This window comes from Phoxinus phoxinus, assembly GCF_949152265.1.
Source record: "Phoxinus phoxinus genome assembly, chromosome: 13".
NCBI classification, from domain to species: Eukaryota; Metazoa; Chordata; class Actinopteri; order Cypriniformes; family Leuciscidae; genus Phoxinus; species Phoxinus phoxinus.
Genome location: NC_136888.1, coordinates 17194769 through 17210756, shown reverse-complemented (window position 1 = coordinate 17210756; position 15988 = coordinate 17194769). Strand labels below are relative to the sequence as shown.

The 15988-nt window shown below is 36.7% G+C and overlaps 1 protein-coding gene across 5 annotated transcripts in view; it reads left to right on the top strand.

Annotated features, from left to right (window-relative positions):
* The window catches only part of chrm3a (cholinergic receptor, muscarinic 3a), a 110104-nt gene that overhangs the window by 14952 nt on the left and 79164 nt on the right, over positions 1–15988 (top strand). The window contains exon 2 of one of the 5 annotated variants that reach the window (XM_079633904.1): positions 6452–6590. The exons of the other annotated variants lie outside the window; for them this stretch is intronic. The gene's annotated coding sequence lies outside the window, so the exon portion shown is untranslated. The remainder of the gene's footprint in view (positions 1–6451; positions 6591–15988) is intronic. 5 annotated transcript variants of the gene reach the window in all.

Genomic DNA, 15988 nt, shown 5'->3' with positions numbered 1-15988 from the left:
CATCCCAAGGGCCCCAAAAACACCTTAGACTCTAGAGGGTTAACATGCTGTAAAAAATGATCTGTGGGGTATTTTGAGCTAAAACTTCACTGGGGACAGCAGAAACTTATTTTACATATTGTAAAAAGGGGCATTATACCACCCCTTTAAATATCCAAAGCATCTGGACCACCGGTTTGGACAGATCCACCTTTGGTTTCGAACTTTCGATGCTACCCTGCAGTGCTTTCTCTAACATTTTATATTGGTATTTCTCTTTATCATTTATAATGGATCATTGCACATGGAAACAAGCACATTGATCACAAGCCTGTTTTCTTTTCAATCCCCCCCATGTAAGCGATTCCCCAGAATATGCTGTAGTTCACTGGTCTGAACAGGCTGCTCATTGATACGAGACTAGATTTTCTTTTTGATGTATTGATATAATTTAGTCTTCTGAGATCGTCATCTCTGTTTTTAATTTGCCTTTGGCTAAGCCACGCCCTAGAATGTAGATTGACCAATCACAGGGCAGCCAAGAACGAGCTCCCACAGAGGGTCCGAAACTTTTTCACGGCGCTCCATTGACTTCAACGCAGGAGGCTCATATTTTTGGTCTCGGCAGGCTATTACGTCGTCGTTTTATAAAAAATATGGTTAAACGTTGTGCCTGGGGCATTTGTAAAACAGATACGCGTTTCCCAGAGAGGTTGGAGGGGGTGTCCGTTTTTTCCCCTTCCCAAAACCGAAGTTAAAAACTGACAAGTGTCGTCTTTGGATTAAACTGTGTGGACGTCCTCACAGTCAGCGAAACCCCTCAAGATCAACAAGCTCACCTTTGCTCTAAGATACATTTACCTTTTAACCTTACTGTGAAGTTATACTAGTTACACAGTTTTATGCTGGTTTAGGTTATGATTTCGGTTCTCTGCCCTAATTGTTGATACGCTAGCACACGCTGCTAATAAATACAACTTTATACTCGCGTAGTCCGTTTGCTTTGTAAATAATAACGATTATAGAAGTGAATAGAGACCTACCCAGCTTTGTATGAATTGTGTTTCTCCTGATATTGTTAGTCACAGCCTCAGTCTCGATTAGGATTTTCGGTGGTTCATTTTTTGACTGTGACCGTTATGCTTTTGCCTGTATTTGGATGCCTTGTTGCTGCTTGCGTTTCACCGTATGTCTTGAATAAAGCCTTCAAACGCACACTGCAGACACTTTTGCCTACTTCTATCGGACACTTTATTTGCTGCTTTATAAAAGTTTGATAAAATTCCAGCAGGAAGAGCCGTCACAGCATAAGCCATGTTGATACCAAACCAGAGCGCAGATGAAGTTGTCGGAGGTAGCAACAGTAACTAAGGGGGGCGGGGCTTAGCCAAAGGTGAATTGCTTAATAGAACTTTTGATTCACTTTGGTTGGACTTTTTGATTAAACAGTAGTGCAGTGTACAAATACATTAAGGAGGTTTTTCATTGTCTAGCTTTCTCCAGACACTGTTTAATGAGTTTGGACTTGCACATTGAATGGTTGAACCTGGTTGTACTAATCTGTCGCTTATGGTGGCGCTGAGGCAGTAACTCTGACACAATCCCCATTAGCACTCTGGATTGCTGGTTTATAATCCCTCTTATTAAGTGTTCTTCTGACAAATGTAATCCAGACGTGATCCAGGAGCATTGTGACTCCCACCCAACAGTCTCTAAGCTGATTTACTTTTATACGAAGTGGTTGTGGACTCTGAATTTATAGTTAGCTCAATAAATAAAAGCTATGATTTAATTTAAAGTTACTGTAAATACAGCATTGAATGATAGCAAAGTGAAAAGCAAAGTGGCTTCAGAATTCATCTGTAATGTTTTTTAATCTCTTGAGGTTTTCTAAGACAAGTGGCCACATTGACACAAAAGCAATCAATCAGGGTTGTCAATCAAGCTGACACAATGATTGACCTCCTGAGGGCTTGTTGTTTATAGGGGGGCTTCCTTTAGTCTGTAATTGGTCTTAGATGAACACTTCTTTAAAAGCTGCTTTAGTAACTGCTTTTCACTTGTTTTGCGGTTAGGGGTGCCACACTGTCTGACTCTGTTAATTATTCATGCAAATAATAATTAAGTAGAGCGCTCCCTTTATAATCACCAACGCTGTCAATGACTTCTGTTCAGTGGGATCTCACCCTTGCAAAAACTCCTGTTTTAATCAGTAAAGCTGTCTATGCTGCAGAGCTGCACGATTCTGGATTAATTGAGAATCACAATGATTTTTTTGTCAAACAGAGATCACAATTCTGAACAGACAACTAAACGAAATAACGTAATTTACTAGAGGTTCTGACAAAATTATAATTGCTGCTGTCTTCAACGTACCTTCTGATGTTCATTCGTGTTTATTTACTATTAACTAGTAGTAAAGAGGAAGAGATGATCGGTTCACGTGCCGTTTGAACTGAGGCACTACAGCGATCTTTCATATCAAATTTAAGAGCGCCACAACTGTATTGTCTGAATTTTGTAATAAAATTGACAGAATTTAAAAAAACTGGGACTTTGTTTCATATCAAAAGTAACCTGCTCTGTCTTGTTTGTCGGTGTCAGTGTCCTCTTTGCTTCACAATTTTTCACTGTGTGTGGCGTAAGAGCGTGAGAACAGTGTCAATTGCGTTAGGTATTCGCAAGTGTGAAAAGCTCTGGCATTTTGAGCTGTATTGAGTGGTTTCTGACTAACTTGAATGACTCTGATTGACAGTTGCGGTTATGTGTTCAACAGATATGGCTGTAACTGGCTACATTGCTAATGCTCAACACTTAAAAAAAAAAAAAACGGATTGTAAATAGAATCCTTTGGCACACTCAACAGAGCACTCAAACAAATACACAACGGTACTGCGGAAAAGCTCATTACTTTTGACAACACTAAGTTATTTGTTGTTTTAATTTTGCGCTGGCCATAATGGCCGCAGTGATCTTGAGCACATACTGATACCTAGTGGTGATGATGCAGCATCATGCAAAGACAAAAGCTTTAATTTACCATTACCACTGTAGAAATGCTTTTATGCATGATCATCCATAGCCGCATTACCCTGAACAATTTGTCCCAGGATCTTTTTTTTGCCCCATACCGGTTGCTTTCTGCGTTTACACCGCAGTCTAAAGTACTGGGAAGATTATAAACTGTGTGCAACTGCTCCTCCCAGTCTGCGGCGGACAGTAATCAGTTTTGAGCGCCACTTTATAATAAGTATGGAGGAGATTCAAACTGTGCTGCAGTTGTTTGTGATGTATGGTTTACTAACGAGGTAAAACAGCAGAAAAGAGACGAGCACTGATACTAAAGCGTGTTCAGAAAGCTTGTAATGCTAGATATAAAATTAGACGATGTATGTTACGATGTATGCAGCTATTGTGGACATTGTGGACAGTGTAAAATTGATTTATAAATATAAAATGATAAAAATAATTTTCAGCTGTCTTTCATGTCAAAGCTCAAGGTAGTCAATAATAAAAGGCAAAGCTTATAACTATTTTTTTCTATGGGGAAAAGTGGACACTTGAACTGAGTTTGTGATGACCGTGTAGCAAACTACTGTTTAAACTGTTTATCGTTTCTTAAAAAAAAAAAAAACCAGTAGGCAGTGAGTCTTTAGCACAGAATGCAGAAGTAAAACAGTCACTTTAAAACAGAAGTATTCTGTTCGGAACGCATGGACTCCTCTCTTTGTCCGTTTCCCATTCTTTTCGTTTTTAAATGTGTTTGCTGTTTACGTGATGATTTCTTTTGTTCTTTCCTTCCTTTCACCCCCTTCTGTGATCATAATTACGCTTTTGGGATTCACATGTAGCAGCCGGAAGACAGAGTAATATTTGATTCTGTTCGTTAACTTTTAATTATTTGTCATTATTTATTTATATTTCGTTTTTTGTATTGTATTGGGTATTGGTGGCATTTTTTTTAGTATGGCAGTATTTAAGCCTTTAAGCCTTTTTGTGGTCAGGAGAGCAATTAACCTTTTTTTCGTTGTCACTTTTCTTCTTGCAGCTTTGCACTGGGTGAAATGCAGCTCATATAACATGCAGCTCATGAGGGATAATGCTTGGGTCTTCCATGGTTGATTATTAACTTATAAGAAGCCATGATTTTAGAAAATGCAATTAATGCACCATAAATTATATTTAGGGATATTTAGAAAGAGATAAAGTATGAGTCAGATCCTTCAATTTGGAAATATTCCAAAGCCCTGTCTTTGTCATTTCCCAGGAAACACGGCGAATGCTCACTATTACACCATAATAATAGGATGTCTGGATGGTTCGGATTCCATTTTCAATAGAGGCAAATCAACATCAGAATATTCTCTGGCTAGGTGATTTTCAGGGCTCAAGGACTCTAAACTTGAAACGTCCTGGTTGCCTAGACACAGATTAATCTTTGCCCTGGATTATTCTGTCAAAAAGTCTTTGAGAATTCAGAATGTTTTAATGCAAGAAAATAGTTATTCTGTGACCAGGGAACTGACTTGAACTGATTCTGTGTCACAGCTGAAATGATGGGCCTTTTAAGTGCATGCTTTCTATTGGCACACATATCTTGCTTCTTAATCTTTTGTGCTAAAAAAGATATGGTTATAATAAGGTTATTTGCATACATATTAAAAAAAAAATATATACATTTAATACGCTCATTTAAAGTTAAAACTTAAAAAACTTCTAGTGATAGAATAAGACTGTTACATGTCATTTTTTGCATTACATTTAATGCATTTGGTTTTTAGGGTTTAATTTTTACTTAGACAGTAGAGAATTATAGGTTAATTTTAGAATTACCACAATAAATGTCTAATTTTAGAGTCAAATTCTGATTATGGAGCATCCCGTTTTGTTTTGACTTGAATCGTATACACTCAAAACCCAAACAGGCTTGAGTAAGTCTTTTTTTTTTTATGTGCCAATGAAAACATGGTAAATGAGATCAAAGAAAATAATTATTTCAATGGAGTTCTAGAACGTAAGATCTGTTATATTGGCTGAGATCTCCAGAAACCGTTCTTCTTGATTTGTTCATACTGGATGTGGTTCACGTATAGGTATTTCCTCTGGACTATCTCCCTGCCACATCATTAGTGAAAGGTCTATTAAGGTCATTAAAACAAAATATGTCTTTCCAGTTAATCAATCTGGGCAAGTCTGCTCTCTCTCTCTCTCCGTGATCTTAGCGTTGGAGTACAGTCTTAATCTTCACCTTAATGTATGCTGTGCCATTATTCGCCAACTCTTCTCCTCCTACTCACTGAGATGAACAAACATGGAGTGATTGAAGTGTTTAGACATGATGTCTCCAAATCAACACCGATAATGTTGGCACAGTGGGAGTCTTTACCAATTCAACACCACATATTTCACAGACCTTTGCAAACAACCCACACCTAAACATTCAACCCATTTAAATTAACCCTTTTACCCTTTGTTACTGCATTGCAATTCTTGAGGTTATCACTGGCCCTATTCAACTATTCCTATTTCAACTTCTGATTTCTTTTAAAAGTCAGTTGCCGTTTCTCATCAGCACAAGTGATTGACATAGTGCGACTTGCCGCGCTGACGGAATGTAAAACACCACATTTTTTTTAAACAACATAAATTAAATTCTAATTAATTCACAAAAGATTTTGCAATTCATTGAGCCATTTATTTTCAATAATAGGGATGCAAAACATCAGGATTTGCATATAGTCAAAACTGATTGTGAATTTGTTTTCTTGAATATAAATTGTACGATAACTTGCATGTGACCACAGTTGGGAAGTTAAATTACTGGAAGATTGAATTTGATTAATACACATATTTGTAAATCAGATTTGCGAGTTTAAATTTACATTGGCTGTTTTATTCTTGATGAAGTAAATTGTCCTTCAAAGTTGTGATGAAAGAAGTGATAAATGTATGAGGATTAAGACATTGCCGTGTTATTACTCTTACCAGGTTATTCTTTGTACAGCAGAATAAAGCTACAGTAGTAGACAACATTATTTCTTCAACCATTCTCTTCACATAGTTCAACACTAAATAAATACATGTGATTGTTAAAAACTTGTAATTATATAATTATGGCTATCCGTGAACCAACTTTGATCATTATTTGCTTTACATTTGGCTAACATCTTAAAAATGGGTTATTAACCATCCCCCCCCCCCCCCCCCCTTTTTTGACAACGAGGCACTATTTCAGCTCAATTTCTAAAACTGATTATGTAATTCCAAAATAAATAAAGCGTGACTAAATGTTATTTGCCAGGTAATGAACCTCAGATCCAATGTATGAAATGCATCGCTCAGCTCCAGAGCGCTGCTAACTAAGCTATAAACTTGCTTTAGTGGTCAGACACATACACTGCCTCAGCTAATGTGCTGTAAAGTTTATTCTGGTTACATCAACTCCCTCATGACCCCACGCACCTCTCCGCAGGCCGATTCATCTGTCCAAAAGAAGAATGAGTGGTCCGTTTTTGCTGTTGATGCTGGATACCATGACCAGGGCATCTGTGACTTACATTTCAGCATGTTTTATGAATGTCACTTCTTCTAATTTGAGGCAAGACTCTTAGGTCAGTCTTTCCACTTAGTCTCTTTCCCTCTCTTTCTCTCTCCAGCTTCCTTCCTCCCTCCCTTTCCCCCCTTCTGATTTTCCCCAGTTCGCAATGAGTTTGATGTTATGTCTGGCAGAAGACTGCATAAATTCATTTTCCACCATCACAAGCTCGCTGAGTGCTTATGCAGGAGTTAATGAGCCATTCATTTAGTGCTGTCTCCAGCAGACCACAACCATCTCGAGCAAATTAGACTTTCGTTCTGCTTCAAGTCGACGCAAGGAAAACACAACACAAAGATTTAGTCTAGGCCTCGGTGGAGGGTTCGAGCAAGCAGAGTTAGCCTGAAAATATGGGGCAAAAAACCCAAGATTGAGCTTTTTTTATTTATTTAATGCAGCTTTGATGCAATTGAACATAATTATTACGCTACCCTGACTTTGAAGGCTTGTTTCAAGCAAGCAAATAAAGCAATAAGCCCCGCGAAGCTGTGATTTACAGTGAATTTAGAACAGCTAAGGGGCGTTGTTAGGCACGACGCGCAGCAGAATTCACTGTAAAACACGGCTTCAAGGGGCTTATTACCTTTATAAAACGGTTACTCCATAAAAAATATTCATTTGAATATTTATTTTATTCATAAAATAAACACCAGCAACAAAAAAATATGAGGTTATAACACATATTCCTACGCCAAGCAATGTAGTGCCAAAGAGGTTGCCAAGCAACACAAGCAACGTCAGTTGCGGAGTAATACTAATGCAATGCGGTCACAGGTGTATGTTTGTTGAGTAATTTACAATGGCTTTGAACGTGACTCAACCAATCAGAATCAAGGACCGGAGCTATCCATTTTATAAAAGTGTTTTTACAACACTTTACAGCATTATGTTATGTTGCACAAATGTACATTGTTTTTAAACATTCCAGAAACCACATCGGAACAAACAATGATTGAACGAACATTTTATGGACCTATGCCGTTCACAGACGATATATTTATAAAAATACATTTAGACCTCTTTGCTATCAGGATATGAGGAGACTTTCAACCAGCATAACAAAAACATTTTCTCTAGTAGAGTATCACCTATTTCAACTTTAAGGAATGGATAGCGATAATTCAAAACACTTTATACAAACATGCTGCAATTAATTGGCATTTTCTTCTATTTAATTAAATAAATGGTAATAAAACATTACCATAAAGCAATATGGAACAGCAATATGCAGCAAACACATAAACGAACATTGCAAACTATCAATTCAGAGACTCTCGTACTTTTTTCATTTACTGATTTTTCACATTCTCAAAATTTGCTCTGTTGCAGTCTTACCAGTTAATTTTTCTCTCCTCTCTCTCTCTCTTTTCTAAAATTTCAAAATGTAAAATTTTTCAGTCCGTTCTGACCGAAGAGGCCCAGTGAAGAAGTACAGCCGTATATATTGCAAAAGGCCACTCTAGACATACTTGCATGTTTCTTCACATTTCTGACAGATATATGAAGGAATCTGCTTTAATAGTTGTCGATCAAATTCAAACCTTTCTGCATGACTGATGCTCTCTCTTTCGGTCTCTCTCCATTACTTTAGCTTTCTGTATATCCAGCTTTTATTCTCTGCCTGACACAAATTTTTATGTGTATCTTGTTTCTTTTGTTTTGTCTCTGTTTTAATTTATCTCTCTTCTCCACTGTCCTCTCTGTGATCAGATGTTAGCTTAATTAGTTTGAGGGTCCTGCTGTCTAAAGTCCATCTAAAGTTCATGGTGCTTCACGAAGACTCAATCTCTCCATATAAAGGAGTATTCAGAGGAATCTTGCTGTATAAAGGAGTGAACTTGATATGTTATAAAACTTCTGCAACTTTGTCATTTCACACAGATGAATGCTTCAGCACAAGGCATTTACATGTCAATGATGACTGTTGGCTGAAAAGAAACAAGCCACTTGCCCAGTGAGATAATACGAAGAAAGCAGCATTATTATTACTGCGTTGCACATTATCATTTCAGTTCGTTCTTAAACCACTTATTTGGTGCAGTTCAGCACACATTGTGCTGTGACCCTGTCACAATTTAATGCAAATTTTGTAACAAAAAGAAGAAGAAAAAAAACACCTGTTATTGAAAGAATGGGGGAGTTAAAAACCATATTTAACACAACAGAAAACCCACACGCCGATGTGTGTACCGGAGCATGTAGTGATGTTGCCCATTTCACATGCGACAGGGAGTTTCTTAAAGCAACAGCGAGTGAAAGTTGGCTGTTTTGATTCCAAGATCCAGAGAGATTTGGTAAAATATTGTCATGAAAAACAAAATAATGGCTGTTTTTTTTAACTTTATTAAAATCAGGATTTGAGGGGAAAAAAGTTTGGTATGATACAATCCCAAATTTTGCTCTATCCTGATCAGGAATGAGAGCCACTGCTCTAAAAGCTTAACTTTTTAGAGATTCTGAAGATTTTTGGCTTTAAAAAGGTCACAAAAGCACTATAAATGTGATGAACGGAGCAAAATCTGTTTCATTTTTGTTTCAAAAAGCTTACATTTTTACCTTTCATACCAGAAATATATCAACGGCATGAAAAGCAGAAATTAAATTTCTCCATGTTAGTGGTGGAGGTTTTTGAAACATGAAACAGTAATGCAGGTATGCTGTCATAACATCGTATGATGACATGACATTTATATTGTGAGAAAACTGTCTTCAAAGTTGTAATTCACTTAGCTCTGCATATTTGCACAAGTCACTGTTTAATTGGTTCATACACAAAAATATACATGAACAAATTTTTTCTGTGCATTGTTGCAGGATTATGGATTATTACATAGAAAGGATGCCGTGAGAAAATACTGTGTCTGGTCACTTGAGTGATTTGTTTGTTTAGTAAAAGATGAGCTTCAACACAGGGCACTAAATAATTATCTTTATATGATTTCTGTTTTATTAGCCTTATATCCTCTTCTAAACATCTAAATATTCAGATTAAAGGCATTACTTTATCAAATGTTTGCTAGTTTTGTGATATCAGCCTGATATGATATACAAAGAAGAGTTATCTTTTAAAAAGTGGGACACTGCAGGTTCTGGGACTGACATTTGTTGTGCGTCTGTATTTTGTGGCATTCATTTTTGTTTACATACTTATGTATTTAACTAATATGGCAAAATAAGCTTGAAATTACATGTTTAAAGGGATAGTTGAGCGAAAAGGGAAAATGTTGTCATAATTTACATAAGATATTCTGAAGATTTTAGGCTTCAAAAAGTTCACAAAATCACCAGGAGCTTTTTTTTAACTTGTTACTATTGAAAACTTGACATGCTCATTCATGATAATTATTTTTAATCAGTTTTTTTCAATGAATGTGTTGATCCAGTTCACAAAACTGATCTGAATGATTTATTCAAGAATTAGACTTATCCGATCCAGTGAACTGCACACAGCAGTTAACAGCTCACTGAAGGGGAATATTATCAGTCAATAGTGACTTAAATTTTGGTCTGTTTCTCATACAAAGTTATCATATGACTTCAGAAGGGTTAAAACATATGGCACAAATCAAATGGACTACTTTTATGATACTTAAATGGTGCTTTTACATCCTTTTTGAAGTGTGAAAGCTTCAATTATAATATTTCAGAAGCTATCCCTTTAAATGTGACCTTCTAGTGTGAAAATATGTGACTAAGAACAGAAGTTTCCTGTTATATTCTGACTACAGCAATGAATGTTTTGATGATGGTTGGTTTAGCTCATATATTGAGATACACACACACACACACACACACGGACAGAGTTCATGGTTCAGTGAGGCATGATACACACTTTAATAAGTGTCAGAAACAGTTTACTTCTTAGCACTTTGGCTCCAAGTTAATACAGTCTAGCAAATATCATCCTGGCAGACATTAGTAGCCTTCTCTCTAACACACACGATCACCTTCCTCTGTCTATGTATGGAACGCCCTCATGTCTGTGTATATACATTCTCCCTACATGTTTAAAATACTAATGAACTTCCAAACACTCTTTTCCATCATGGGTCAGTCCATCACAGGAAAACACATTATCAAAAATAATGGCTAGTGCGGTGGCTGCGATATACGTAAACCCACCAACATCCGTTGCCATGATTTTTGGAATGACTTATCGTGATAGGAAAAAAATATGCTTTAGTGTCATAACATCGGTTAATGGAAACGCTGTCATTTCCCAATAGTTTTTTATCGCCATTAGGAAATATCGCAAAAGTTTTGTGCAAATCTGTAATGGCAACCAGGCTAATGTTAATATGTTTGGTCTGCAATGCTGCTATTGGTTATTGCTGCTGCAGAGTAAGTACAGGACTTGCTATTGCCAATACATACACTACACATTGTTGTGAGCAAGACATGATGCTTCTGTACAATATAGCATACAGGAATTACCCGTAGAAGATGGAGGGTACAGGTGGAGGGTTTCTAAAAGTGCATTGCAACTACGACAGCAAAGCTGACCAAGTATTTCAAAGTTGAGCAGCAAGCTCATTGGCTACTGATACAGCAGGAACCAATAAGCTGTGCCCTTTAGAGAATTTTGTATTTCTTTAAATGCCACTTTGTTATATAATGTAAATAGTGTTTTTGCCCCTATGTTTTCACTTGGGTATCCAAGACATGACTAGCAACACTAGTTGTTTGATCTGGGGCATGATTTGTTTCATGCAATTAACGTGGAACAGTAAATTTCTTAAAAATCACTTTTGGTAGCACTTTTGGTAAATATCATAAATCATTAGATTTCCCAGTGAATGAATGGATGGGTTTTTTTCCTGAAATTTTCCCCTTCATTCCTTCCTCTGGTTCCCCTCATAACCCCTGAGGTCTCACAGTATGGAGTAAACTATCTGTCCAATCCACTTAGAGTTTATTAAGGACACACACATACCCCATTGTGAGTTAACTCTAATTACTGGAGCTTGATTTGTAGCAGTCAGGAGTTTACCAGTAAGGTCATTGGTAAGATGTGTGGAGATGCGAGAGGATTCATTTAAATTAATTTAGTTTTATGAACATTAATAAAAAGACATGCTTTTCACAAATGGTTTCTGCTCTATTGTTTATTGTCAATATCTTCAATCAACAGTAACAGGTGATATAACTCTACAGATTGATAATTGATTGGGGAAATAAATGATTCAGTTCTCTGAAATAACAGTCTTAAAGCGTTGTTTTGTGTTCAATAGGCTCTTTTCCTGCTGTCAAGTACTTTAGAAAACGATTTTGACATCCCTCAGTTTGTAAAAATGGCATGTAGAGTAATGCACGTACAAAGGAAGCCCTTAGGGCAATACACATTGCACTATGAAAATGTTAAAATACACAGAATTTCTTATGGTAGGCTACATGATACTGGTGTGATCAAAATGCATACTAACCTCATCTGTGCAATGTTATATTCAAGTCATCAATAACTCCCATAATCACACAGATCCATGCAAGAATACCACAAAGGAACTGCTTGTATCAAACAAAACTCGCAGGGAAAACGCACAACCATAACACACATCTGTATGAAAGTGTGTAAATCTGCACATTTCTGCTCGGGTGGTTTCAGGGTGATTGTTTAAGTCGATTTGGCTTCTGTTCAATGACTGCTTACTAATTTATTAAGCTGAGGAATGTACTTTTGAAGACATTAAAAAAAAAAAACACCCCAGTGCTGATTTGGCATCAGTAATGTGATGTCATCAGGGACTGCGGTTCGCAGATATTGCTGTAGTATTACCTCATTTAACTCATGCCTTAATCAGACGTCAGACTTGCAAAAATTCGTATGCATGACTCACCCAGAAACGTTTGATTTATAGCTTAGATATGCAGGTGAGATGGTCAATGACATCTAGGGATTTAAGTTTTTCATATTATGGGATGTCTCTATGTCCTTCTTGCATACAGTTGTCATTAATCCAAACGCATTGCAGCATTCAGCGCGTAATGATTTGCGAGTGCTGGTCTTGTGCTGAGAGCAGCTTGCGGGACCTGGACTGTGAGTAAGCAAACAGAGCCTGTTTCACATTTTTATGTGCCGTTTATTTAGGGCTGTCAACAGTCTGTCATTCTGACAAGCCCATTCAGTGGAAGGAGAATAAATTCCGCGGGAGAAATGCCTGAACAGATTCAAGGTTTGTGGAAGTAACCGTGTTGCAGTCACACTTTGATCGTTGTTGTTTGTGTAGGTGTGACAGTGTGAGTTTGTGTACAATTATAAAAATGCTATTATTTTTGGACTTCTCAATGACACTTGACTTTTCTTGAGATGCTGAACAGCATTTTTTTTAATGTCCTGCTAGCATATTCAGTGCACTTTTGAGTTGATTTAATAATATATTTTTATTATATTTATTATATAAACATAATACTAATTTGTTTTTTATTTGTTTCTGTGCATATTAACGAATACATTAATTTAAAACTATTTACATTTAAAAAGTTTAAATTAGAGCACACTAAAAAAAAAAAGTCAATATGAAGGAATAAAAAAGATAATATGAAGGAATTTTCCATATTCATTTTTCACAGGTCTTTTTCCCATATTTTGATTTACAGGTTGTATCATGTTGTGTTTCAGGGTTAAAGGAAAAATCTGTAAACTGGCAGAATGTTACCAGTACGTTTTCCATTTTTCTACAGATTTAATTTTTTTTATAATTTCATTATATTATATCCAACAAGTTAATCAAATGAATCACAATTGATTGTATGTATCCATATTTGCTGATAGAAGCTCTCAAATAAAGCTAGACGTTACATTTTACCGCAGATACATTTCAGTATAACCCAATAAATTGACAGGCATAGTTAAAATTAAAATCAATCAGTAATATTTATTCATACTTTATACAGAGCAAAAGCAAGGCTTTACCACAGTGTTTTAATTGAATGTTCATTTATACTTCACATGAAGTACTGGAAAATATGAACATTTTTCACTCAATTCAGAAAGGCAGCTGAAAGTAGGCACACGTCGTCGTGTCTGTGTTTCCTCTCGTCTCTCATAAGGAGAAATCTCTGTTTGATTTATCCTGTTTGAAACAGACGGTGACACTTATATCATCTGTCTTATTGCTATGGTCCCTCCAGGAGCAGAAATCTAAACACAGCGCGGTATACACTTCTGCCTGCAGTGAACAGCACTGTCAGATGCAGGAAATGTTCTCCAGAAAACCTGTCTACACTCCCGTGAGCTCTGCTCTCAAGGGAACGTATCAAGGGGCTTTTAGGGTAATATTCATGGATGACTGAAAACATAACTTTTTTTATAATAAACTTTGGGAAGTATAGTGAAAATTCATTTAAGGTCATCATCAGCAAGTTGTAGGTGGCATGTTTATAGACCGAGGTAACCCCAGGTCGTGTGAAGCTGTTTGCCTGTGCTTAGACTCATTCTCCTCAGAGTGTAGACAGCTTGAACTCAAGCTGCCGGAGCTTCAGTTCTCATCTGGCAGACTTTACCTGTTTTCCATTCCAAGACTGAAGACTCATGACCTACTAGTGTCTTCTCACTGGCCTATTAGTCAAACGCCACTCACATATAAACCACCTGTCCACTAGCATTACCACAAACTCAGTCACAGTGGATGGGAGGTCCTGATTATTATCCAAGTAGATGGATGGAACAGTGTCGCCTTTGAGCTTTATTGAAGGGTTGTCACATTTTGATATAAATGCATTTTTTTTAAATGAAACCGTAATTTCATAAATATTTTAATTCTCAAATTATAGATTTATTTTTTTCATTTCAGAAATAAAGACATTTTCTCATGAAGCAAACAATGTAAAATGCAGTTTCCTTCAGCCACTGAAGTTTGGATTTGCATAAGGAATCCTAGATTAGATCCTAGATTAGAAGTTTTGCAGGCTTCATTATCCCGGAGAAGCAATCAGAAGTTCCAATCAGCTTCTATATTCATATATACCGTACACACATCAGGCCTGCCAGAAGATGTCTGAGCTTACCCCAGACTTACACACACTCTGCTTATGCCATTTGACCAAACAAGGAAGACTTCTGCACCATTTTCTCGTCAATCACTGGAACATGCACATAAACAATAGTTGTTTTTAACACATGTACTAATGCCCCGAAGCCTTGTTTGTGTGTTCACCTGTTTTGTCTGTGGTCTCTTATATAGTGAGTTAGATTTTCTCTCATCCATGATGTCTGTGAGGAAGGATGGCATTCATTTTTATTTTTTATGTATACTTTTGCTGGCCCACGTATAAAGAAGTGTCATGCTTTTATGGACCAGAACTGCTTTGTGTTTGTTATGATAGTGCATTACACAGATTCCACCATAATTGTTTTGTCATTTACTCATGAATGGAACGTTTCAATTCATGGAACATACGACTTCACCAGTGATTTGAGCCTTGTTTCGTTTGGCACATGTTCTGGGTTGTGAAAGGGTCAGTAGAATGAGCGTTGACAACCAAAAAAGGCCAGAGACATGTCCACATTTAACATTTAGTAATAAATCCTAGCAGACACAGTCTAAGTACACCTTCATAATGGATTCTTGAGCTTTCTGTGGTTTTGAGTCCAGTAAATTAGACCGACTTGTAGGTTCAAGTGTTCCTTGTAGTCACTATAGTCGTCATTTAGATTAATTAACTGCTGTAATATTCCTGATATCTCATATGGAACAGCTGTGATAAGATTTTAACGCAAAGCAGTTTTTCCACACTAAAAAATAAATAAAAATGCTGTGTCATGCAGCAACCAATCAGAACAGCATGTGGACGAGTCCTTGTATGGTTTTCCTTGTGGAACCTGAGGGATTTGCCAGATAGTAGCCTATCCTATCCTATGTTTTTAATTATCCAATATCAGTCAATTTCTCCTTGTCCATTTTTTATGTTCAATATAAATAGGTGATGGATTTCAGTCGACGTTTGGGTGTAGATAGTAAAGAAAAACAAGCATTGCATTAGCATTCAAAATTTATTTATTTATTTTTGCGTTACACCTGGTTAGGACACACTAACAGTGACTGTTGGGACATTTCAGGATCAGAATGTACTAAAACTTCTAGTTTAATCTTTATGAACCCTTATTTTCATAAAGATTGTTGATTGAGCTACATTTATGACCTTTTGTTCCTCCTTATATTCAAACAAATACAGCAATATCTCATGGGAAAGGTACATTCAAACCCAGCAGGTTTAAGTGATAATCTGCATCAGCTACCGGTATATTAAATCTATGAAATTTCAGAAATAACATCTGCATTAGATTAAAGATGAATTGATGTTTTAGACAAAGCCTTGTAGTCATTACCATATGATAGGATATTTGCCAAGCTCTGACAAGAAATGTGTTTTGATAAAACATACCAGGTCTTTCAGAAAATGTTGTGCATGGGAAAC